The sequence below is a fragment of the Procambarus clarkii genome, chromosome 7, assembly GCF_040958095.1.
Source record: "Procambarus clarkii isolate CNS0578487 chromosome 7, FALCON_Pclarkii_2.0, whole genome shotgun sequence".
Classification (NCBI taxonomy): Eukaryota; Metazoa; Arthropoda; class Malacostraca; order Decapoda; family Cambaridae; genus Procambarus; species Procambarus clarkii.
Window position 1 is genome coordinate 28271949 of NC_091156.1, and position 24598 is coordinate 28296546.

Here is a 24598-nt window from a genome sequence, read left to right on the forward strand (position 1 = left end):
GATAACACTTGATACCACCTGCCTCCCCTGACAACACCTGACACCACCAGTCTTTTCTGACAACCCTCAATGAGAATATAACTTCCACCACCTGCCTCCTGACACTAAACCCCCAACCACTGACACCACTTGCCCCCAGACTCCAACCCTCACCAATGATGCAACCTGCCTCCTCGACACCATTTTATCATCCTTCAACCATTTCTCACTGGAAATAATGGGCAAGCAAAATATAATAATGTACAACTGTTTACACTTTACACAATTTGTTTGGATCATCCGAGAATTCGATAGAGCCGGGTTCGTTAGGGTGAGGATGCACTGTAATCAATACTTGAGTGTTTTCTGCTCTACCATTGACTTGATAGACCTGTGCATAGAATTTTAAAATGTCTGTTTATTCTATTGAGGTCTGTTGTAGTATCTGTAACTATCAAAATGTTAGTGCTGTCTGTTACATTGTCCTGTATACTGTCATATTTATCAAAGCATGGTGAATTAGAATTTATAACTGCCTGAACTTCAGTTTCATCCCTGTCAACAGCCTGAGCTCCTGCTCAATTTTTGTTTGTTTCCCACTCTTCCTGTCTAGCTGGTAGGTTTTCAATTAATTAAATTTTTTGGTCATGAGTTATGGTATCTATAAGTTGTTTTAATATATTTCGAGCTGGCAAATCATTGTTGCATACCCAGAGTGAATGTCTAGCTCTCAAGCCTTTGGTACTACTCACTGTTGCATAAGGCAAGTGGAATCTATTCTTATGCATAAAACATAATTCTTGTTGTTTCGTTCTTTTTAAGTGTTTTGTATTGGTCACAAGTTTGTTGGTTTACAGCCATCCTGCTCTGTTTACTGTTGTTTGTCTTGTATACATGGGGGGGAACACTTGCACTTGTGTTGTATTACCACATTCAGTGTGTAAGACCAATTTGTTTGTTCTTTTTATCTCAAACAGTTTGTTTGACCAGATGACCAACCAGGAGGCCTGCTCTCATGAGACTGATTCCTGGAACTGCCATAAGGTAGGTAGCCACTACTTAGCTGTACGTTTCAATATACAGTATACTGTAGATGTAATTACCAAAGTGTAATTACCTTAGTTACAGGATGAGAGCTACGCTCGTGGTGTCAAGCACTCGTTGTCATATAACGTTTTGAAATTACTGACAGTTTTGGCCTCCACCACCTAATCACCTAACTTCTTCCAACTGTCTACCACTCTGTTTCTGAAAGGGAGTTTTCTTAAATATCTTCGGCAGCTTTGTTTAGCTAGTTTAAATCTATGATCTCTTGTTCTTGAAATTCCAGGTCTCAGGAATTCGTCCCTATCAATTTTATCGATTCCCATTGCTATTTTGTATGTAGTGATCATATCGCCTTTTTCTTCTATTTTATAGTTTTGGCATATATAATGCCTCTAACCTCTCCATGTAGCTCTTGTCTTTAACCCTTAAACCGCGCAAATCATATATACAGTAGTACCTCGGAATACGAGTGTCCATGTATACGAGTTTTTCGGAATACGAACAGGATTTCCTCGGAAAATGTGTCTCGGAAGGCGAGGGTTACCTCGGAAGGCGAGTTTGTTGATACGCGTACAGGCTGACCTAGCACGTGGTGGTACGGCGATTGTCGCCTCTCACCCCTCAGTTTACCAGTGTCTCGCGAACAGTGACTATCCCACGTCAATTCTTCACCCGGATTTTCAGTGTTTTCTTGGATTTTTGGTCATTTGACCATAAAAGTTATTATATATCTCGCCATGAGTCCCAAGAAAACCAGTGGTAAGGTTTAACCTAAGAAAATAGTGCGGCTTTCAGGCGATCCAGTGGCAACATTGAAAAGTGTATACTCTTTTCACTGTCCTGACATTAATTTTCGATTTACGTATTTCATTTTTGTACCAATGTGTTCGCAATAGAATGTTCTATAAAACCATGAGTATAAAATGTCACACAAGAATGCGTTAGACCGGCACCAAATAAAAAACTACGTCGATTACACTTGGCATGTCAACAATACAATGGTCTTACCTCTATGGTGCAATGCTGTGGTCTTAGTCCTGTGACACCTACCAGAAATATGGAAGACGGCTAATGTAGTCCCAATATACAAAAAGGGTGACAGACAAGAGGCACTGAACTACAGGCCAGTGTTTTTAACTTGTATACCATGCAAGGTGATGGAGAAGATTGTGAGAAAAAACCTAGTAACAAATCTGGAGAGACGAGACTTCGTGACAACCCATCAACATGGGTTCAGGGAGGGTAAATCTTGCCTTACAGGCTTAATAAAATTCTACGATCAGGTGACAAAGATTAAGCAAGAAAGAGAAAGATGGGCGGACTGCATTTTTTTGGATTGTCGGAAAGCCTTTGACACAGTACCCCATAAAAGGCTGATGCATAAGCTGGAGAAACAGGCAGGAGTAACTGGTAGGGCGCTCCAGTGGATAAGGGAGTACCTAAGCAATAGGAAGCAGAGTTACAGTGAGGGGTGAGACCCCAGATTGGCGTGAAGTCACCAGTGGAGTCCCACAGGGCTCTGTACTTAGACCTATCCTGTTTCTGATATACTGTACGTAAATGATCTCCCAGAGGGTATAGACTCATTCCTCTCAATGTTTGCCTACGACGTCAAAATTATGAAAAGGATTAAGACAGAGGAGGATAGCTTGAGGCTTCAAGAACACCTGGAAAAGCTGCAGGAATGGTCAAACAAATGGTTGTTAGAGTTTAACCCAAGCAAATGTAATGTAATGAAGATAGGGATAGGAAGCAGGAGACCAGATACAAGGTATCATTTGGGAGACGAAATACTTCAGGAGTCAGAGAGAGAGAAAGACCTGGGGGGTTGATATCACGCTAGATGTGTCCCCTGAAGCTATATCAAGAGGATAACATAAGCGGCATATGCCAGGTTGGCTAACATAAGAACGGCATTTAGAAACTTGTGTAAGGAATCTTTCAGAACATTATATACCACATATGTCGGACCAATCCTGGAGTATGCGGCTCCAGCATGGAGTCCATATCTAGTCAAGCATAAGACTAAACTGGAAAAGGTTAAAAGGTTTGCCACCAAACTAGTACCCGAGCTGAGAGGTGTGAGCTACAAGGAGAAACTAGGGGAATTAAACCTCACTTCGTTGGAAGAAAGAAGAGTTAGGGGGGACATGATCACCACATTCAAGATTCTCAAGGGAGTTGACAGGGTAGATAAAGACAGGTTATTTAACACAAGGGGCACACGCACTAGAGGACACAGGTGGAAACTGAGTGCCCAAATGAGCCACAAAGATATTAGAATGTCACGTGTAGAGTACCACAGGGTTCAGTTCTTGCACTGGTAATGTTCATTGTCTACATAAACAATCTACCAGCGGGAATACAGAATTACATGAACATGTTTGCTGATGATGCTAAGATAATAGGGAAGATAAGAAACCTAGATGATTGTCATGCCCTTCAAGAAGACCTGGACAAAATAAGTATATGGAGCAACACTTGGCAAATGGAATTTAATGTGAATAAATCCCATGTTATGGAATGTGGAATTGGAGAACATAAACCCACAACCTATAAATTATGTGAGAAATCTTTAACCCTTTAACTGCGCGACCTATAAATATGACATCCCCCCAGTGCGCAGGAAATGAAACCTTGGGAAAAAATTCTTTTTTCTTCTGAAAGTGTCAAAAACCCCTCTCTGTATATGGGTATAGCAACGGAAGTTCGAAATTGTACTTACTTTGGGTGCTATGGGGTCCGAAAGGTGGGGAGTGACGTCATAATTCCCCGTGCGCCAGAGCAGTATGCTCTCGGGGCCGGTGGGGCGCCCGGGGCGGGGCGCGCGAGTTGCCGCGAATATATTTTTGTTCATTTTTTGCGCACAGTTCCAAATATATTTTATTTGTTTTTACGTGCTACTCCTATGTATAATGAACACGTACACTACATTATGGTAGTAAAACATCCGTACTGTCCAAGGACACTGTTACGTGCATGACACTTGTGTACACATATCTTGCACATATTTACCATGTATCATGCTAATTTATGTATATATACAATCTATTTACAGACTCTACACTGTCACACAATATATACATTCACCATCAACACATTCAGAACACCGTGAGTGTGAGCAGCCACACCCAGCCAGCCCTCCCTCACTCCTCCAACATTGCCTCTCCTATCATACAGTTATTCACACCAATGTTTCATGTTCATTTATGTATATTTACAACATATGTACACACTATATACATTTACCATCAACACATTCAGAACATCGCGAGTGTGAGCAGCCACACCCACACAGGCCCTCCCTCACTCCAACATCTTACGTGCCAACTTGGCTCCTCCCACCATACTGTCATTGTTTTTATTACACTATTTACACATGTTATATATACTTATCTACATGTTTTATTTACTAGAACTATGCAAGTAAGCCGGTATTGTGTCCAAACAGTACACTGGCCATCAGACACTGCATGAGAAATCACACAGCAGACGACGCTACAATTACGACATCACATCCCTCACCAAAATAGCTCGTATGGGCCAATAGCACGTGCCTCGTAAGGGCCAATAGCAGGTGCCTCGTATGGGCCAATAGCAGGTGCCTCGTATGGGCCAATAGCAGGTGCCTCGTATGGGCCAATAGCAGGTGCCTCGTATGGGCCAATAGCAGGTGCCTCGTATGGGCCAATAGCAGGTGCCTCGTATGGGCCAATAGCAGGTGCCTCGTATGGGCCAATAGCAGGTGCCTCGTATGGGCCAATAGCAGGTGCCTCGTATGGGCCAATAGAAGCTGCCTCGTATGGGCCAATAGCAGCTGCCTCGTATGGGCCAATAACAGCTGCCTCGTATGGGCCAATAGCAGCTGCCTCGTATGGGCCAATAGCAGCTGCCTCGTATGGGCCAATCCTGGTCACTAATTTCTGTAAATGAATAAATGACCACAAGTTTATTTTGAAAAGGAACCTAAGAAGTCGTTTGAAGATTCCTAGATGGACGAAATAATGCTGTGGCTAGCGCTGTAAACATCGTGAACAGCATTGAATCATTCATATTTGAACATTGTACCCAGTCATTATCCCACTCAGGCTCTTCTATAATACTATCACGGCTAAATAATACAGGTTATATATATATTTTGACATTATTAGGCGATGCTGTGGTCACACGCTGAACAGCAGAGCTGTGCGCTCATGCTGCGAGCGCCAGCCTTGGTTGCTCACTCACTACTGAGGCTCTGACACCCGGCAATGTGGACCATGATTTTTTTTTAAAGATGGTGTATTTTTACAAGAGCCCTGAAGAAGCTGATGTGAACCCCATGTATCCGCGGGAGTTTTGAATGGAACGTGAAAAATAAAACACCTGGAGGCGCATTGCGCACCCGAAGCCTGGGCCTGCAGGCGCATTGCGCAGTTAAAGGGTTAAAGAATTTTGACAAAGAAAGGGATCTAGGGGTGGTTCTAGATAGAAAACTGTCACCTGAGGACCACATTAAGAACATTGTGCGAGGAGCCTATGCTACACTTTCTAACCTCAGAATTGCTTTTAAATACATGGATGGAGAAATAGTAAAGAAATTGTTCACGACTTTTGTTAGACCAAAGCTGGAATATGCAGCGGTTGTATGGTGCCCACATCTTAAGAAGCACATCAACAAACTGGAAAAGGTGCAAAGACATACTACTAAGTAGCTCCCAGAACTGAAAGGCAAGAGCTACGAGGAGAGGTTAGAGGCATTAAATATGCAAAAACTAGTAGACAGAAGAAAAAGAGGTGATGTGATCACTACATACAAAATAGTAACAGGAATTTATAAAATCGATAGGGATGATTTCCTGAGATCTGGAACTTCAAGAACAAGAGGTCACAGATTTAAACTAGCTAAACATAGATGCCGAAGAAATGTAAGAAAATTCACTTTCACAAACAGAGTGGTACACGGTTGGAACAAGTTAGGTGAGAAGGTGGTGGAGGCCAAGACCGTCAGTAGTTTCAAAGCGTTATATGACAAAGAGTGCTGGGAAGACGGGACACCACGAGCTTAGCTCTCATCCTGTAACTACACTTAGGTAATTACACTTAGGTAATTACACACACACACACACACACACACACACACACACACTTGGCAAATGGAATTTAATGTTAATAAATGTCATGTTATGGAATGTGGAATAGGAGAACATAGACCCCACACAACCTATATATTATGTGAGAAATCTTTAAAGAATTCTGATAAAGAAAGAGATCTAGGAGTGGTTCTAGATAGAAAACTTTCACCTGAGGACCACAAAGAATATTGTGCAAGGAGCCTATGCAATGCTTTCTAACTTCAGAATTGCATTTAAATACATGGATGGCAATATACTAAAGAAATTGTTCATGACTTTTGTTAGGCCAAAGCTAGAATATGCAGCGGTTGTGTGGTGCCCATATCTTAAGAAGCACATCAACAAACTGGAAAAGGTGCAAAGACATGCTACTAAGTGGCTCCCAGAACTGAAGGGCAAGAGCTACGAGGAGAGGTTAGAAGCATTAAATATGCCAAAACTAGAAGACAGAAGAAAAAGAGGTGATATGATCACTACGTACAAAATAGTAACAGGAATTGATAAAATCGACAGGGAAGACTTCCTGAGACCGGGAACTTCAAGAACAAGAGGTCATAGATTTAAATTAGCTAAACACAGACGCCGAAGAAATATAAGAAAATTCACCTTCGCCAATAGAGTGGTAGACGGTTGGAACAAGTTAAGTGAGAAGGTGGTGGAGGCCAAGACCGTCAGTAGTTTCAAAGCGTTATATGACAAAGAGTGCTGGGAAGACGGGACACCACGAGCGTAGCTCTCATCCTGTAACTACACTTAGGTAATTACACACACACACACACACACACACACTTATAGACCTGAATCATTGACAAGTGTAATAGTGAAAGTATTGGAAAAACTAATCAAAACTAAATGGATATAACACCTGGAGAGAAATTATATAATATCAGACAGTGTGTTTTCGATCTGGAAGATCCTGTGTATCAAATTTACTCAGTTTCTATGATCGAGCCACAGAGATATTACAGGAAAGAGATGGTTGGGTTAACTGCCTCTATCTAGACCTAAAAAAGGCTTTCGACAGAGTTCCACATAAGAGGTTGTTCTGGAAACTGGAAAATATTGGAGGGGTGACAGGTAAGCTTTTAACATGGATGAAAAATTTTCTGATAGAAAAATGAGGGCAGTAATCAGAGGCAATGTATCGGACTGGAGAAATGTCACAAGTGGAGTACCACAGGGCTCAGTTCTTGCACCAGTGATGTTTATTGTCTACATAAATGACCTACCAGTTGGTATACAGAACTATATGAACATGTTTGCTGATGATGCTTAGATAATAGGAAGGAAAAGAAACTTAGATGATTGTCATGCCCTTCAGGATGACCTGGACAAAATAAGTATATGGAGCACCACTTGGCAAATGGAATTTAATGTTAATAAATGCCATGTTATGGAATGTGGAATAGGAGAACATAGACCCCACACAACCTATATATATTATGTGAGAAATCTTTAAAGAATTCTGATAAGAAAGAAATCTAGGGGTGGTTCTAGATAGAAAACTATCACCTGAGGACCACATAAAGAATATTGTGCAAGGAGCCTATGCCATGCTTTCTAACTTCAGAATTGCTTTTTAATACATGGATGGCGATATACTAAAGAAATTGTTCATGACTTTTGTTAGGCCAAAGCTAGAATATGCAGCGGTTGTGTGGTGCCCATATCTTAAGAAGCACATCAACAAACTGAAAAAGGTGCAAAGACATGCTACTAAGTGGCTCCCAGAACTGAAGGGCAAGAGCTACGAGGAGAGGTTAGAGACATTAAATATGTCAAAACTAGAAGACAGAAGAAAAAGAGGTGATATGATCACTACATACAAAATAGTAACAGGAATTGATAAAATTGATAGAGAAGATTTCCCGAGACCTGGAACTTTAAGAACAAGAGGTCATAGATTTAAACTAGCTAAACACAGATGCCGAAGAAATATAAGAAAGTTCACTTTCGCAAACAGAGTGGTAGACGGTTGGAACAAGTTAGGTGAGAAAGGGGTGGAGGCCAAGACCGTCAGTAGTTTCAAAGCGTTATATGACAAAGAGTGCTGGGAAGACTGGACACCATGAGCGTAGCTCTCATCCTGTAACTACACTTAGGTAATTACTCCTAGGTAATTACTCCTAGGTAATTACTCCTAGGTAATTACACACATATACACACTGGCTTACGATTTTTTTGCCCTGACTTAGGATAATTTCGAATTACAATGTAAATTTGATCGAAAATGCAACTTGACTTACGATAATGTCGTCGACTAACGATATTTGTTGGTACATGTTTGGGTCGACCGAGCGCATGGTTCCGGGTCACACGGGCCGACCTGCCTCAGTTTACTAGAGCTGCCCGCTTAGTGATGATCACGCCTATAAGAAATTCCGTTTTTGTGGTGATTTTTTGCTTTTTGAACATAAAACTGATTATTATATATCATGCCATGGGTCCCAAGAAAGTCAGTGGTAAGGTTCAACATATGAAAACCCATGTAAGGATGACCATAGAGCAAAAACAAGAGATCATTCGTAAATATGAAGATGGTGTGCAGGTTGTTAAACTAGCTAGGCAGTACAACAAATCTCAGTCAACGATATCCATCATACTTGCTAAGAAAAAGGACATTATGAGTGCTAAAGTGGTAAAAGGTGTATCAATAATCACGAAACATAAAACACAAACACTTGAGGATGTTGAACAGTTATTATTAATATGGATACACAGCAAGGAGTTAGCGGGAGATAAGAGTTTCAGAGGCCATCATTTGTGAAAAAGGAAGGAAATTGCACAAAGACCTTTTTAAAGAAAACCCCTGGAACGCGTGATGCAAATTCTAAAGATTTTAAAGTGAGCAGGGGATGGTTTGAGAAATTTAGAAAAAGAAGTGGCATTCATTGTGTTCTGAGCGTTGTGTGTTGCGAGCTGGTAGAAGAACACAGCGAAGAGCTAACCACCGAAGAACTTTACATGGAGCAGCAACAAGAGACAACTGAGGAAATTTCTTCATGGGAGGAGGAGGAGACAGTACAGAATGACCCCTTCCTCATTAACCCTTTAACTGCACGGCCTATAAATATGACACCCCCCCAGTGCGCAGGAAATAAATTCTCTGGAAAAAATTCTTTTTTTTTTTAAAGTGTCAAAAACCTTTCCCTCAGTATGGGCATGTCAAAAAAATTTAAAACTTGTACTTATTTTGGCTGCTATGGGGTCCATAAGTTGGCGGGTGACATCATCATTCCCCGTTCGCCCGTGATGTACGCTCCCGGGGCCAGTAGGGCGCCCGGGGCGGGGCGCGCCAGTTGCCGCAAATATATTTTTGTTCATTTTTTTGAGCACAGTTCCAAATACATTTTTTTGTTTTTACGTGCTAATCCTATGCATGATGAACACGTACACTATATTATGGCAGTAGAACATCCGTACTGTCCGAGGACACTGTGTTACATGCATGACACTTGTGTACACATATGTTGCACATATTTACCATGTATCATGCTAATTTATGTGTTTATACAATCTATTTACAGACTATACACCATCACACACTATATACATTCACCATCAACACACTCAGAACACCGCGAGTGTGAGCAGCCACACCCAGCCAGCCCTCCCTCACTCCTCCAACATTGTATTCGCCAACATTGCTCCTCCCATCATACAGTTATTCACACCAATGTTTCATGTTCATTTATGTATATTTACAACATATGTACACACTATACACTGTCACACACTATATACATTTACCATCAACACATTCAGAACATCGCGAGTGTGAGCAGCCACACCTAGCCAGCCCTCCCTCACTCCAACATCTTACTCACCAACATTCCTCCTCCCACCATACTGTTATTGTTTTTATTACACAATTTACACATGTTATATATACCTATCTACATGTTTTATTTACCAGAACTATGCAAGTAGGCCAGTATTGTGTCCAAACAGTACAGTGCCCACTATACACTGCATGGGAAATCACACAGCAGACGACGCTACAATTACGACGTCACCTCCCTCGCCAAAATAGCTCCTCTCAACATACTCCTGATGCTGTTATTACACTATACACACACTCTGTATATACCCATGTACATGTGTGTTCTCATAGCGAACCACGAAGCTAGTGTGGTGAGCAAAACAAGAGTGGCTGCCACACAGTAAGGGTACCTCAATTCTCTCCCTCCCTCCCTCACCAAAATTCCTCCTTCCACAATACTACGCTCAACGCTAATTATAACCACAATCCTGGTCACTAATTCCTGTAAATGAATAATTGATCACAAGTTTATTTTGAAAAGGAACCTAAAAAGTAGTTTGAAGATTCCTAGATGGACGAAATAATGCTGTGGTGCTGTGGCTAGCGCTGTGAACATCGTAAACAGCATTGAATCACTGATATTTGAACATTGTACCTAGTCATTATCACACTCAGGCTCTTCTATAATACTATCATGGCTAAATAATACAAGTTATATATATATATATATTATGACATTATTAGGCGATGCTGTGGTTACACTCTGAACAGCAGTGCTGTGCGCTCATACTGTGAGCGCCAGCTTTGGTTGCCCACTCACTACTGAGGCTCCCTTACCCGGGAACGTGGACCATAATTTTTTTTAAAGATGGTGTCTGTTTACAAGAGCCCTGAGGAAGCTGATGTGAACCCCATGTAGCCGCGGGAGTTTTGAATGGAACGTGAAAAATACAAATTCCCGGAGGCGCGTTGCGCACCTGAAGCCTGGGCCTGCAGGCACGTTGCGCAGTTAAAGGGTTAAACAAAATAAGCTGAGAAAATCTTACCACTTCAGTTCCTTGTTACACATCGCTCTATAATATTCCATAGTTAAAATGAAGAATTCATAATAAATGGAAGTGTCAGTGGTAAGGGGATGTGTTAAAAGGGGTGAGGAGGCCACAGGGGAGTGAGGAGTCCAGCTAGCCTCTACACAGTCAACAGTTGGTACACAATGTATAGTAAGTATTTATGTGTGCATTACTTTGTGTATTCCTTATTCATATTAATAAACTTTAATTTAATTTTCATATTTGCTGGATGTATCTCAGTACAGGTATATAATTGTTGATACGAAAACGTTGATACAGAAACGATCTGCATTTCATGAATCTGAAGCCTTCCACAAGGCTAGGAATGGGTGGGCGCGCGCACACTCAAACTAGTAGTGTATGCCTGGCCTGAGGCCTGGCTTGGCCTGACTTAACCTAGCCTGGCCAGAGACTTGGTTTGGTCTGAGGCCTGGCAAGAGACCAGGTCTGGTCTGCCCTGCCCTGCCCTGATGCGGCCTGGTCTGGCCTAAGGTCTGGTCTTGTTTGACACCTGGTCTGGTTTGAGGCCTTATCTGGCCTGGTCTGGCCCAAGGCCTGTTCTGAGGTCTGGCCTGGTCTGGCCCAAGGCCTGTTCTGAGGTCTGGCCTGAGGCCTTATCTTGCCTGGTCTGGCCTTAGGCCTGGTCTGAGACCTGGTCTGACCTAAGATCTGGTATGGCCTAAGGCCTGGTCTGAGGTTTGGCTCAAGGCACGTTCTAGCCTAAGGTCTTGTCTGGCCCAAGGCCAGGTCTGAAGTCTAGCCTGAGGCCTGGTCTGGCCCAAGACCTGGTATGAGGTCTGACCCAAGGCCTGGTCTGAGGTCTGACCCAAGGCCTGGTCTGAGGTCTGGCCTGAAGCCTTATCTGGCCCGAACCCTGGTCTCTCCTGGAGCTTGAAGTGGCCCGCCCCGAGGCTTGATCTGACCCAAGGCCTCCCAGTCGGGCCACTCCCTTTCCCCCTCCTCTACTGCCGACATGCTACAACCCCTACCCTACCCTCTCCAGCATCTGACCACCGCCAGCCTGCCAACAACCCCCCTCCTCTTGTCAGTTTGTTGAGATAATTAGGTGATTTCGTTTGATTGGATTCAATAATGCTCATACATGTAACATTTATATACTAGATTGTTTCTAAGTGATTGATCCATCAAATGCCATAGTGAAAATGAAGAATTCATAATAAATGAATTTTTTATGAATATTTATATCGAGACACACGGTACATATACTGAACAATGCAAAAAAGCACCGCAGAGGATGATATATTCTTCACAGCTTCATAATCTTCAGCTTCATAAGAAGTTAGTCAGTTTATCAATTTTATTACAGTATTACAACATTTTTTTTCAACAGGAGCTACATATTGGTCTCAGAAAATGTATATTGTATCATTAGCACAGAAAAGATGAACTCACAAGATTTTGTCTTGGCTAACTCTGGGTTAGTGACAAGGCTCAATCGCCATAGCATGCCATGGCCTGGCCGCCACAGCCTGTGTAGGCTTTGTTAAAAATAACAAAAATACTTTACCTGTACTGTACAGGGTAAAACAAAACACATCTCTAAAATTTTATTGAGAAAACAATCATTGATTGATAGACACGAAATATTTTGCAGTACAAAAGAATGAACAGATTTTTTTTCACCCCATCAGACCATGTTCACACATCAGCAATGCAGCAGCCAACAGCTGGCTTAACCACCATGCTGCGCAGAGTTTATTGAGAAATTCCCCCGGTGCGCATGAAATGAAGTGTTCCCAAAAAATTCTTTTTTTCTTCGTAAAATGATAAATTCCCTTCCCTGAACATGTCTATGTAAAAATAAGTACCAAATTTCACTTACTTTGGCTGTAGGGATGTGGACAAGATGCACTGTGACGTCATCAGGGCCTGGTCGCCCGTGCGTGACTCGCCAAGACACGGTCGCGCGGGCCATTCAAGCACCGGGTGTTGCCACAAATATATTTTCAATTATTTGTTTTATGTATTTCCAATGCGGTTTTATTGTTTTTTTTATCATATATGATGCATATTTGTGTCCTTTACAATATGTATACAGTAGAACATTCATAATGTTCCATGGAACTGTGATACATGTGTCAGTAATGTGTCTACAATACATGTTTATTGTCGCAATATTACCTGTTAAAAAATCACTAAAATTACAATATGTAAAGTTTCACACACTACACAGTAACACACTGTATTACACACTCGGTACAGTATCCACTCAATTTAACGGCCTCTTTTATACCGATCTGCCGGTATTAACGACCGGTTTGGGAGACCGGTATCTGGAGCCTGCTATACCGGTCTGCGGTCGATATTACCGACGGTCTGTCGGTATTGGGTTTGTTGTGGCATCAGCGTCCCCTCACATGGCGACCAGGCCACCGACCTGGATCGTCCAGAGTCATATATTACATCTTAATTTTCTTTTAAAATGATTCACTTTAATGAAGAAAATTGTAAATTATTATTAATAAAATATTTTGAAACAGTTTTTATTAAGCAAAAGTCTTTGTTTTCTTATTAAATACCTTTTATAGTATAGGCACTAGGTATTTTTTTTCCCACGGACCTAGAATGTACTCTGCCGGGCCATGTGTTTCCATTGTTTACTCTGAACTCGCGCGGCTAGCTTCAATTGTGAAGGATATTACTGTACTGATCTTCTTTACTGTTGATCTGATCTTTACTGATCTTCTTTATCTTCTTTACTGTACTGATCTTATTACTGTTGTGATCTTCTTTTTAATGATCTTTACTTGATCTTTACTGATCTTCTTTATCTTCTTTACTGTACTGATCTTATTACTGTTGTGATCTTTTTAATTTACAAAAATGCCAAAAGTTACCCAAAGGAAGCGCCTGACAGTTGCACAGAAGCTGGAGTTAATTAAGAAACTTGATAAAGGATATTCTCATGCACGAGCAGCAGCAGAGTTTAACATCGGGAAAAGTACAGTAAGTGACATCAAGAAACAGAAGGATACTCTATTAAAATATGCCTGAAAATAATTGTACATACAGTATGTACCCTGTATACAATATAAACAATATAAAACAAGCGCTGCAGAGGATGACGTAATCTTCACAGCTTCGTAATCTTCAGCTTCATTAAAAGTAAGTCAATTTACCAATTTTATTATAGTATTACAAGATATTAATTGTTTTTTTTCAACAAAAGCTACATATTAGTCTCTGCAAATGTATATTCTATCGTCAGCAGAGAATAGGTGAGCTCAAAATATTTCGTCTTGGCTAGCTCTCAGTGACAAGTTATGGCATGGCATGTTATTGGCATGGCCGCCACAGCCTGTGTTGTAACATTAAAAATACATTACCTGCACTGTTCAGGGTAAATCAAAACACATCTCTAAAATATTATTGAGAAAATATTAACTTGCTGATTGATACATGAAATATTTTGCAATACAAAGGAATGAATCAATTTTTTCCCACCCATCTGGGCTTGATCAGACCGGGTTCACACATCATCCATGCAGCAGCCAACAACTGGCTTAATCGTCGGTGTGGCACTAAATTGGAATGCAATTACACAATGAACTTTATTTAATTTTAGTTATACAGTATAAAATATATCCTACCTGAATGTTACTTGAAAAATTACCCGACCCGACTTAACTTCGGAAATAACGGAGCTCCGTAAATAACGACTAGGGCTCAGCCCCATATAGGCTGTTAAATTGAGTGGATACTGTACTTCGGAAGTGAGTAATAATCAACGAAGTAGCCCATGGTACACAGTGCAACTTCGCTCTCAGTGCACCAGGTACAGATAAATTTTCGCTTCCTGTTTCTTCATTCTATGGTTATCTTGAGGTTATCTTGAGATGATTTCGGGGCTTTTTTAGTGTCCCCGCGGCCCGGTCCTCGACCAGGCCTCCACCCCCCGGGAAGCAGCCCATGACAGCTGACTAATACCCAGGTACCTATTTTACTGCTAGGTAACAGGGGCATAGGGTGAAAGAAACTCTGCCCATTGTTTCTCGCCGGCGCCTGGGATCGAACCCAGGACCACAGGATCACAAGTTCCGCGTGCTGTCCGCTCGGCCGACCGGCTCCCCTCAGCCGGTTGGCACAGGCACACAGCCTGTGTGCTTGCTAATAACGCACTCACGTACACCCTTGGCTTTAGAACTTGTAGGTTGTATGTAACCAAGCTTGTAAAGCATAAGGTAGTATTGAAAAGATTATAGGAAAAGATCAATTTGTAAGGTAGTCTTGAAAAGATCGCTTTGTATGGTCCCACACAGGACCATACAAAGACCATGTAAATCAGTCTCTGATTTATTTTTTCTTAGTTTTTTTTTTTTGCAGTAATATTATTAAATAGTGTGTACTGTCTCCACTCGATCATCCGGACTATATGGGAAGGACCCCCAGCTGGATTATCACATTTTTCGGATAATGGCACTTTTTCACCTACGAGTCCAAAAGTGACAATTTCCAACTACTTTTATACTACAAACAACATAATTTGAATTGCCTTGCCACATATAATTATTAAATATTCAACTAGAAACCTCAACTTACCTTGTTGGTGTTCGTCTTCTTGATTGATGCCACACATCTTGAAGTTAAGAATTCTTAACAATTTACGTAATCTTTATTAACACAACACTAAAATTAACACTTAAAATTACTGTACAGTTCATTAACCCCTTAACTGCGTTGCCTCCAAATGTGACACCCCCGCAGTGCGCAGGAAATAAATTCTCTGGAAAAAATTCTTTTTTCTTTTTAAAGTGTCAAAAACCCTTCCCTCAGTATGGGTATGTAAAAAAAAAAAGTCGAAATTGTACTTACTTTGGCTGCTATGGGGTCCGGAAGTTGGGGTGTGACGTCATCATTCCCCGTGCGCCCGTGCCGTAAGCTCTCGGGGGCGGTGGGGCGCTCAGGGCGGGGCGCGCAAGTTGCCGCAAATATATTTTCGTTCATTTTTTGCGCACCTTTCCAAATACATTTTCATTGTTTTTATGTGCCAATCCAATGTATAATGAACACGTACACTGTAATATCGCAGTACAGGCATACCTCAGAATAAGAGTTTAATCCGTTCCTGGAGACGCCTCGCCTTCCGAAAACTCGCATTCCGAAGTTAATTTCCCCATAAGAAATAAAGGGAAATGAATTAATTCGTTCCTGACTACCCCAAAAACCCCACATCAAACTAAATTTTTATACCTAATTCATCTAAATAAACCTACAAAACTGTGTTCCAGTTATTACTTACCTTGCTGTCGAGTGCTGTAGGCGTATGGAAGATGGTGAGGAGGGGGGAGGAGGAGAGGAGTTACTGTTTGGAAGGGGAGTCCCCTTCCATAATCACATCACATAACCCCATGCCTTGTAACACTATGGATACCACTTCTCTTTCTAAATTTTTCAAACCAGCCCCTGCTTGCCTTAAACTCTTTCTTATCTGCATCACTCGTTGCAGGGGTATTCTTTAGAAGGTCTTCGTGCAACACCCTGGCTTTCTCACAAATAATGGCCTCCGAAACACTATCACCCCTCAACTCCTTGTCGTGTATCCAAATTAATAACAACTTTTCCACTTCTTCAAGTATTTGTGGTCTTTGTGCCGTTAATGTTCTTACTCCTTTTGCCACTTTAGCACCCATAATCTTATTTTTCTTCTTAAGTATAGTGCATATTGTTGATGTGGCTTTGTTGTACTGCCTACAAAGTTCAACAACATGTGTACCGTTCTCATGCTTCCGAATGATCTCTTGTTTCTCCTCTAGTGTCATCCTCACATGAGCTTTCTGGCCTTTATCCTTACCACTGACTTTCTTGGGACCCATGGTGAGATATATAATAACAAATTGTATAGACAAATCACCAAAAATCCAACAAAACACTGAAAATCCGCGAGAAGAATTGATGTGGGGGTAGTCACTGAGCGCGAGACAATGGTAAACTGAGGGGCGGAGGGGCGACGATCGCCGAACCACCACGCGCTAGGTCGGCCTGTACGCGTATCAACAAACTCGCGTCCCGAAGTAACCCTCGCCTTCTGAGACAAATTTTTGGAGTAAATACTGCTCGCCTTCCGAAAACCTCGCATACAGGGACAATCGCATTCCGAGGTTCCACTGTACAACATCCGTACTGTCCGTAGACACTGTGTTACGTGCATGAAACTTGTGTACACATATGCAGCACATATTTACTATGTATCATGCTAATTTGTGTATATATACAATCTATTTACACACTATACACTGTCACACACTATATACATTCACCATCAACACATTCAGAACACTGTGTAGCAGCTGCTTCGTATGGGCCAATAACAGCTGCCTCGTATGGGCCAATATCAGCTGCCTTGTATGGGCCAATATCAGCTGCCCCGTATGGGCCAATAGCAGCTGCCCCGTATGGGCCAATAGCAGCTGCCCCGTATGGGCCAATAGCAGCTGCCCCGTATGGGCCAATAGCAGCTGCCCCGTATGGGCCAATAGCAGCTGCCCCGTATGGGCCAATAGCAGCTGCCCCGTATGGGCCAATAGCAGCTGCCCCGTATGGGCCAATAGCAGCTGCCCCGTATGGGCCAATAGCAGCTGCCCCGTATGGGCCAATAGCAGCTGCCTCGTATGGGCCAATAGCAGCTGCCCCGTATGGGCCAATAGCAGCTGCCCCGTATGGGCCAATAGCAGCTGCCCCGCATGGGCCAATAGCAGCTGCCCCGTATGGGCCAATAGCAGCTGCCCCGTATGGGCCAATAGCAGCTGCCTCGTATGGGCCAATAGCAGCTGCCTCGTATGGGCCAATAGCAGCTGCCTCGTATGGGCCAACAGCAGTTGCCTCGTATGGGCCAACAGCAGTTGCCTCGTATGGGCCAACAGCAGCTGCCTCGTATGGGCCAATAGCAGCTGCCTCGTATGGGCCAAATAGGAGCTGCCTCATATGGGCCAATAGCAGCTGCCTCGTATGGGCCAATAGCAGCTGCCTCGTATGGGCCAATAGGAGCATTTGGCCATGAACACATTCAGAACACCTCGAGTGAGAGCAGCCACACCCAGCCAGTCTCCCTCACTCCAACATCTTACTCGCCAACATTGCTCCTCCCACCATATTGTTATAGTTCTTATTACACATGTTCTATATACCTATCTACATGTTTTATTTACCAGAACTATGCAAGTAAGCCGGTATTGTGTCCAAACAATACAGTGGCCACCATACACTGCATGAAAAATCACACAGCAGACGACGCTACGATTACGTCACCTCCCTCACCAAAATAGCTCCTCTCAACATTCTCCTGTTGCTGTTCTTACACTGTATACACTCACTATATATACCCATGTACATATGTGTTGCCCATAGCGAACCACTAAGCTAGTATGGTGAGCAAAACAAGAGTGGCAGCCACACACACACAATGAGGCTACCTCAATTCTCGCCCTCCCTCCCTCATCAAAATTCCTCCTTCCACAATACTATGCACAACGCTAATTATAACCACAATCCTGCTATTATCACAATCCTGGTCACAAATTCCTGTAAATGAATAATTGACCACACGTTTATTTTGAAAAGGAACCGAAGAAATCATTTGAAGATTCCTAGATGAACGAAATAATGCTGTGGTGCTGTGGCTAGCGCTGTGAACATTGTGAACAGCATTGAATCACTGATATTTGAACATTGTACCCAGTCATTATCACACTCAGGCTCTAATATAACACTATCATAGCTAAATAATACAAGTTATATATATATTTTGACATTATTAGGCGATGCTGTGGTCACATGCTGAACAGCAGTGCTGTGCGCTCATGCTGCGAGCTCCAGCCTTTGTTGCTCACACACTACTTAGGCTCCCACACCCGGGAATGTGGACCACGATTTTTTTTAAAGATGGTGTAACACGGGTTAGGGTTTCCTCTCTCTTTACTTCCTTCTTTCTACTCCCTCTACCCGTATTCTTACTTATTATTCTCTACCAAGGGACTCCAAAACTTTTACCAAAGCCAACTCCACGCCACGTGGTCCTAAGACGATTGACCGACTTAGGATTCTACACCCAGTCTGACGTGACCTAAGCTCTGAACAAAACCCTAGAGTCACCTCTGCTGCCACCACCAGACCAGTAATACAAGAGCAATGATCGAGGTCTGGATCGATCACGCTAATTAATCAACCTAGGGGCTTGATCCCCACTATAAACGATGACCTTGAGTGTGGAATAAATTACACGGTAATGATAATTCCGATTCGATGTTAGAATCGGCGCCCAATGCAACTCTGCCTCGTGTGGACCACGTGACCAGGACAAGTATACACATAACCAAATGGAAACAATAAAAATGCAAAATATTAACAAATTTAATTTATTAAAAGAAAACTAAAACAAAATCTAAATGTGTTCACTCCCTATCACTTTAACACTCCCTACTTGACCTGAATGGCAAATGAGAAGACTATTTCTATACATAACCATAGCAACTATACCTTGGGCGACCAGCTAGATGTCTTGGGGAGAGGTAAGATGTTTGACCTCTCCCAGCTGCTCCCGTATTCACACTAATTTGTCCTCGTCTGGCCTAGCCCAGACTAGAACCTTGTATCCTTCCGCCTAGTCAGAGTTCTACCCAGTTACTAGCAAGGTTTAAGTTATAACAATTAACCTCTGTTGTACTTAATTGATCCAGACTGGTTGAATTATTTTACTGAATTAAATTACAAACATCTAACGGCAGAGCTGTTCCCGATCACAAAAATGGTTATTAAAACTTTGAGAAATATTAGACATGTCAACCCTGCTGACCTATGACCGCCGGTCACTCCGCCTTAAAAGTTAGATCCGATTCGTGACGTCACTGATGGTGACTTAAACTCAATAATTAGAATACTCTTGATATTGTATCCAGTACTATTATACAATCCAATTTTAATGCAAAATGAATAAAGGCTAATTTTCTCTAATTTACTGAATACTATAGGATGATTCATTATACGCAGCTATGAACAACGCGTCGGTTATTTCCACCGCGAATTCCCCTGGGGGTCAGGTCACCATGCGGCTCAGCTTCCCATTCTCTTTTGTCGATAAACCACTCTGGATAATTCTTACAACAGCCTAGTCTGTTACAACCCCCCCGCACAAGCACTTAGTAAACCTTGTTAATTTGTTAAAATTCACGAGGTTTAGTATCCAAACCCACAATTCAACTCATGCCACAAACAAAAGCTAACCTAACTAATAAAATTTGACAAATAATAGTCCAACATCATAATGAACATGTTCATATTTCATAAATTTCTCAGCTGTCAACTGACAGCAATCCTCCAATATCAGGAAACATACATCCTATCCTTACTGACATAGCTAAATAACATGTCCCTACTCTACCATAAAAACTAGCTATTAAACTCTTTTGGCTCTTCACTAGCCAAGTCCATGTGTCCTCTAGAGCCGGCCACACCGTGCTCAAACAAACATTAAAGTTATATCATCAGACTGAACTTTCAGTCATCCGGGAGCGTACTACGGAACTATCAGTTCACATCCGTGTACTAACCACTCCCCATCAATGTCAACCTTGACATGCTAAGGAACACACCTAACGTTTATTACATGTATCTAAAAATGAAAAAAAAATTCCTATACTATATCACAGGTTTCAGCTGACTGTACAGCCAAGTGTTCTCACTCACTAGAAGTGTCAATGTTTATATTGGTCCGCCTCTCCTGTGTTCAAACATTCTGAAAAAAAATAGCACAACATAATTTTCCATAACCGTTTGTTCTGGGCTGAGACAATTACACAGGGGCTTCGATTTTGATTACTGACCAATTTATAGTTAAATTTTCATATATTATACCAGAATTATTTTAAATCTGTTTTTCAACATTTATAAAGAATTGATTCTAACTCTGTTTTTCAACATTTAAACAAAAGTGTCCAGATGTTCTTTACACAGATGTTCAGAGCCAACTTTGTTGTTTGTATCAATTGTTCATATTGAGTAATCGAAAAAAAAAAAATCGATGCTGCTGGATGCAGAATGTAGTCGCTGACGATGACGGTGTCGATCTTGCTTCTTCTCATGTGTAGACATCAATACCTGGTCCTCTTGTACTCCCATCCGGTACTCTTGAATGACGACAGAGTGTAGTAGAGCGGAGTGCCAAGTGACAGCTGTAGAATACTGTTACTTCGGCCATTAATCTTGCTCTCGACAGTCCACACGCCTTCGTATCAATCACAGTTCACACGGTAGTCTTGATGTTAAACTTGTCGCAGATGACCACAGCAGAGCAGAACTGGATGTACCAACGGTGTCTCTTAGCAGGAGTGATGTTAGAAGGTCGTAGAGGCGGGTTGCTTGTTTGCAGAACAGGTGAATCTCGTCTTCCATCATTGCTCACGTCATCTCAGGCGTTTCTTGATGTCACCAGGTTACTAGGCCGTAAACACCAACTGTGCATACCCTCGTACCGCCGACTTTGGGCCAAAGGAGACAATTTTGCGACCTTCTATTGGCGAGTCCCGGTACTCTGTAGGGAAACCGTGCCTTCCACCTGTGACCGCCTTACTTCTGCTTTCTTGTTACTTCAGATGGCGTAATCATTAATCTTCCGGCGAAATTCTTGAGTACTGCTACGTGCTTTCCATTTCTTGACCTCTCCTCCAACACTGCTGGAATGGCTGCAGTCTTGATGACGCAGCAGGTGGGTAGTGGTGATCTCGAGACAGCTACCCCGGCGTTGTATGGCACCTCCGGTGACTGCTATAATGTGGACAGCTCGCTGGCCCTGACAACCTCGTTAGTGACGTGAGGCGTCGGCCGGGTGACTCTTGGACAGTCACTCATCCCCAAAGTAACTGATGTATGGGTTACTGGGTCTAGTGGGGGGAGGGCTTTGTGTAACGTGCCTCCCCCCTCGGTCTTTACAGACAAGGGTTCACGTGTGGCTGGAACAACTGGGTCGGTGTACCAATCAGACCTGGGAACAGACAGACACAACACAGCGGAAGCATAGATATACTCTGGGTTTGGTGGAGGTGGAACCCCAGAGCACGGTAAAAGTTGCTACCTGAGTTAAGTATAGACATAGTACATCTCATTGCCTTTACAGGAAAATCTAATCAATACTAAATTATACTAACTAGGAAGTTACTTTACTGTACAGCGCGAGATCTCGTCACCATAGGGTGGCGAGACTGCACCTGACTACTGATGAGCGATGACAGAGGGTCATCCTCATCTTCTGACTCGTCGGTGAAGCCATGAGTCAGCACTGCTGAGTCAGGAACTAGACCCGCTGAAGGCAGTTCTAATTCCTCTCTAGCATGATAATGTTTCAATTTATTCACGTGAATTGTCCTTTCCACCTGGTCCTCGAACACTCCTTTTATAACAAGATTAACCGGCCCCGCCCTTTTAATTACTCTATAGGGTCCTCGCCACCTCGGAGCTAGTTTCCTGCTCTGATTGGCGGGCGCAGCCTCATTCACTCTCAATACGAGGCTTCCTTCCTTCAACTCAAGAGGGCGCACTTTCTTGTCATAAAAATGAGCATACCGAGTCCGTGCCTTCTTGGACGCTTCAGCTGCAATATTCCATGCATTTCTCATTTTTCCAAGGACCTCTGAAGGATAGTCCTCCCCGTATGCAACATTATGTCTGTTAAGCAGACCTGAGGGGAAATTGCATGAATTACCAGTAAACAAATGAAGTGGTTGGGTGTTAATTGATTGGTGGATGGCAGTATTCAAGGCGAACTGAACATAGGGTAGGTGTTCATCCCAGGTGTTTGCATCATGTTCAGCAAGGATTGCAAGCATATCCTTGACTGAACGATTAGTCCGTTCCGTCATTCCGTTTGCTTGTGGGTGGTAGGCCGTTGTAAAAGCCGAAGTTGTCTCTAAAATCTTACAAACTTCTCTAAATATATTCCCATTGAATTCTTGACCCCGGTCAGAGACTAAAACTTTAGGAGGTCCGAATACAGTAACGAACCTACGCAAGAATGCATCTGCAACCGTACGAGAATCCTTCTGAGGTAATGCAACTAGTGTAGTGTATCTAGACAGATGGTCAACTAGCACCAACACGTATCTGTTACCCGCATGACTGTGGTGTAAATCAATCAGATCGGCCCCCACACGATCTAACGGTTCACAAATTTCAGGAAATTCCTGAAGTGGGGCTTGTACCTTAAGGGTACCTTTCCTCCTCTGGCAACGAGGGCACGACTTCACGAAATTGATTACCTCAGAAAGTAATCCTGGAAAATAAAATAGAGACTTTGCTTTTAAGTGGGTTTTAAAGATCCCCGGATGCCCTGCAATTTTTGAAGCATGCGCAAGCTTTAACGCTGATGACCGCAACGCGTCCGGAATAACTAGCTGAAATACTGCCCTATCATTCTGGCTATTAACATAATACAGGACGCCCTGTTTCATCTCAAAATCATGTATAGGTAAGTTCTTTTTCTTTTTCGGGTATTTTCCTCCCTCTAAATACTCAATAATTTCTTTCCATCTAGGCTCGCTCATCTGGTATTTTCTCATTTTATCTGATGGAATGGTTTCAATGTTTTCATTAATCTGCATTGCCGCTATATTTCTACTTAGCGTATCTGGCACAACATGTGCTGGACCAGGCTTGTACAAGATCTGGAATGAGTGGGCCGAAAGTTCGTGAGACCAGCGTGACATTCGTGGGCATTTCGTTCGCTTTTTAAATATATGTGTTAACGCTCGATGGTCTGTGTAGATTACAAAATGCCGCTGAAATAGGTAAGGCTCGAAATACCTAACTGATTCTACTACTGCCAGTGCCTCCCGATCCGTAGCTGAATAACGAACTTCAGGTCCTTTGACCTTCCTACTGAAATAGGCTACTGGATGGGGTAAATTATCTGCGTCTCGCTGAATTAAGCACCCGCCAATAGCTATACCGCTGGCGTCAGTGTGCACTTCCCACTCTTTCTCAAAATCAGGAATAGCCAATACCGGTGTCGTGATTAGTTGGTCTTTCAGTTTGCGATAGGCCTCGTCATGTTCTGATTTCCACACAAACTTCGCATTTTTCTTTGTCAGATCAGTCAGGGGTGCTGAAATGCCAGCGAAACCTTCAATGTGACGACGAAAATATCCGGCCGCCCCCAAAAACCTACGCACGTCCTTTGCTGTCCTTGGAGTAGGCATGTCAGCAATGGCGCGGCAAGAATCTGGGTCAGGTCGGATACCGTCTGGGCACACCTGGAACCCCAGAAATTTGAATTTCTGAGCCGCCAAGGTGCACTTCTGAACATTCAGCCTGAAACCTGCCTGATCTAACAATTTCAAAGTCTCAGTCAAGTCCTGTAGGTGTTCCTCAAACGTCCTGGAATATATCACAACATCATCCAGGTACGCTAAAGAATGCCTACCCAGTACCGGACTAAGGATAAAGTTGATGGCCCTCTGAAACGACGAAGGCGCTGTCTTCAAACCAAACGGCATCCTACGGAATTGATAAGTGTGCCTACCATCCGAGAATGCTGTTTTTTCCCTATCTTGTTCTGCCACCGGAATCGCCCAATACGCCGATTTTGCGTCAAGAGTTGAGAAATACTTAGCAGCACCAAA

General features: G+C 42.6%; 1 long non-coding RNA gene across 1 annotated transcript in view; it reads left to right on the plus strand.

Moving 5' to 3' along the window:
- Positions 1 to 24598, plus strand: part of LOC138357332 (uncharacterized) — a 201856-nt gene that overhangs the window by 93305 nt on the left and 83953 nt on the right. Inside the window, exon 2 of the long non-coding RNA XR_011224931.1 lies at positions 957 to 1023. This is a non-coding gene — a long non-coding RNA (uncharacterized lncRNA). The remainder of the gene's footprint in view (positions 1 to 956; positions 1024 to 24598) is intronic.